General features: G+C 38.0%; 1 long non-coding RNA gene across 1 annotated transcript; it reads left to right on the top strand.

The window, feature by feature from the left end:
• Positions 1–1,528: 1,528 nt before the first annotated feature.
• LOC122237774 lies at positions 1,529–2,723 on the top strand. Its single transcript, XR_006216416.1, has 2 exons — positions 1,529–1,668; positions 2,571–2,723. It is a non-coding gene; the product is annotated as an uncharacterized LOC122237774 (long non-coding RNA).
• Positions 2,724–3,316: the final 593 nt, after the last annotated feature.

Here is a 3,316-nt window from a genome sequence, read left to right as displayed (position 1 = left end):
ATTTTTCTACAATATGCTTCAGTGTGGATCATTTTATATTCCTCCTGCCTAATCCCTAGTATTCCCTTTTAATCTCAAAATACATGTCTTCCTCAAATTGGATATGTTCCTTCTATTTTTTTTACTACTTTTTTTCTATCTATTCTGTGTTCTTTTCTTCCAGAACCCCTCTGAGAAACTTCTGATTTCTTCTAGTTTCTTAGCTTTTCTTTTGTGTTTTCATTTTTGCCACTTACTTGGTGTTCTGAGAAACTTTGCCAACTAGATCTTGCAGCTACAAGTTCTCAGTTCTGTACATTCTGCCATTAGTACCTCTACTGCATGTTCCTTTTATTTCAACAACCTCTTCTGTCCAAGATCTTTAGTTGAGTCTCTTTATTCGAATGCAATGTCCTCTTTTATCTCTCTATATTTGGTATATTTTTTTGGTTCCCTTAGTTCTCAGAACTTGTGTTTGTTGAGTTTGTTGACACTCTTTTATTAGATTGTCTTTATTAAGTGTTAAATGAGTCTTGGTTTTGCACTTGTCTTTGTATTTTTGATTGTTTGTCTATTTGAGAGCTGGATTATACTGCCTATTGCCAGTGATGATAAAACAAAGGTAGAATGTATTGCTGGGATGGTTACAATCTAGTCTTCTGGTCTGGAGACTCCTCCTTTCCCTTGAGTATTAGCAGCCACTCAGGGGGCTATTTTGCCTCTCAGGTCTAATGTCTCCATGTACTTCTTCTGCCTAGGGACAGACCCTTCTGCCACTGCCCTCACAAGTGTGGTGTGTGTGGTGGGTGGAAGGGGGAGGGGGCAAGCCATCTGGTCTCTCCTACTATGGTATTGTAGAAGTCACCTTGACTGCCAAGAGTTCCCTAGAGCTCCCTCCTGCTCCAGTGTTCAATCCTCAGCATTTAGACAAAGTATCTGAAGCTACTCCCAACTGGGAGGAAGCCCCCTCATGAGTGGTTAGGCTTCATCAATTATTCACATTCCATCTGCCTCAAACCTTTCAGGAATTCTTTATAATTGCTGGTCTATGGAGAGTACTCCTTCTTGTTTTACAGCAGTACTATGGTTAATTTTATTCTATGTATTTGGGGTAGAAAAAGGACATTGAAGCATATGCTCAGTTTATCATTTTAATAGCATCTCTTGTATTTAATTTGCAAATTTGTTTTTGATTCATAGCTATACAAAAACTATAAGCATAAGGTTATATATCCAATTTACTTGTACTCATTTAAGTAATATTACAATGAAAATAATTGAACACAGGGAAATCACTATTTGTAAAATATTCTTGGAAATGGTATCTATGTTACTCCTATTTGAGAAATATTGTTCTGGTTTTTTTTTTATTTTTTTTAATGTTTATTTATTTTTTGAGAGACAGACAGAGTGTGAGCAGGGGAGGGGCAGAGAGAGAGGGAGACACAGAATCTGAAGCAGGCTCCAGGCTCTGTGCTGTCAGCACAGAGCCTGACATGGGCCTCGACCTCACAAACTGTGAGATCATGACCTCAGCCAAAGTTGGACACTCAACCAACTGAGCCACCCAGGCGCCCCTGTTCTGGGTTTTTTTTAATGACAACTTATTCCATCTAGACTTGATGCAAAAATTACAGAGGGGGAGACTAAATACTTCCCATTCCATGAAGCTTTATCAATAGAAGCAACGTGAGTACTATTATCTTCTGGAACAAACCCTATCTTCAGATAGTAGCTGTATATTTTGGTCCTGCCAACATGCTGGCCAAGCAGAACAGGAGGAAAGAAGGGAAAGAGAAAGCTGACACATAAAAAACAGGCTTATGCAATACTTTTAAAATGTCAAATAATATTCAAACATTACATTGACTTGTCCTGACAATAAAGTAGATGTTTTGATCTTATTGTTTGGGGTATTATCTCCATTTTACAAAAGAGAAAAACAGAGTCTCAGAGAAATCAAGTGACCTGCCTAAGGTCTCACAACTACTCTTGATTATATGAGTCCAAGTCTCTATGAAGTATATCAGTCAGTGTTCCAGTAGGACACAGATGATAAGCTGGGCTCACGATAAATTAAGGAGGATTTAATAAAAGGATTACTTACAAAGGTGTAGTGGGGTATTGAGGCCCCGCTGGGCCCCTCAACTTTTATCAGTCTGGCGGCATCCAAAGACCTCATCTCAAGATGATGTTTTTAAATAAATTTGATAAAATACTTAGAATTACAAAAGAAGCTGATTTTAATAAAAGATGAATAAAATATTTAAATAAGAAAAGTTTGTCATATATCAATATAAATGCCTCTTTATTAGTGCATTACCTACCAAGATCTAGTGGTGGGTCTAATATAAATTGCAATTTCAAGGTAGTGATGAACATAAAAGATAGGTGGACATATCTGCATCTTCTGTGAAGTGATATGAAAACATTTATGACAGCAGCCACAGGCATCACTAATGCCATTGTGATGTGTTGTCTAATTTGATAATTAAAGGAAATGGTAAATTTTCATTAGAAGTTAGTGTGTGTAAAGATGTATTTTTACTTTCTTTATTAAAGTTCACAGGCCTCCTGAACTCTATCCACAGATTCTTGGTTGGTAGCCCAGAAGGAGAAAGTCATGCGAGAAAACCACCTTAAAAAGAACAGTGACCTCTGATAGAAGGACACACAACCACACAGCTAGCCTGGGGAACACCACGGGCAGGGAACTGGGAAATAAATACCCTAATGTCCTTCTCCCCCTTCTGTCTGATCTCATTCACTTTCCACAATGATATAACCCACAATGATTGGCTTTCCAGGGTAGAGAACTGGGTGAAGAAGGCTGGAGAATAAAGTCAGGGGCAAGCTGAAAACATCTGGCATCCAGCTTCAAAATTCTGCCAATCTTCTATTTCTACCCCTTGTCTACGTGATACCTACCTTTTTGTTCTAGATACTTGCAGCTGGCTTACTTTAGTTCTAGAAAGCACTCAACTCCTTCCAACTTCAAGAAACACCCATCACCCCCAGCACCACCTCCGGAAAAATTTTGCCTGACCACCACTCATATCCACTTACGCATTCTCATTGAATACTTTAATTCTCACTCAAATAAAAAAAGTGTATCATTTATATAAGAATTTGTTTAATGTTTGATATCAGTGGGAATTATCTTTGGTTGCATGTGACAGAAATCCAACACCAAAACCAGTGGTTTAAGCATATCAAGAGTTTTATTTTTATTATGTAATGAGACGTCCAAAAGTAGGCAGGACAGGGGTAACTGGTAGATGTTGATAGAGGTCTTTGCTTTTTTTATTTCTGCTCCACAATCCTTAGCATGTGGCTT

This window comes from Panthera tigris, chromosome B1 (genome assembly GCF_018350195.1).
Source record: "Panthera tigris isolate Pti1 chromosome B1, P.tigris_Pti1_mat1.1, whole genome shotgun sequence".
Lineage (NCBI taxonomy): Eukaryota > Metazoa > Chordata > Mammalia > Carnivora > Felidae > Panthera > Panthera tigris.
Note: the sequence above shows the minus strand (reverse complement) of the source record. Positions and strands in the feature narration are given on the sequence as shown.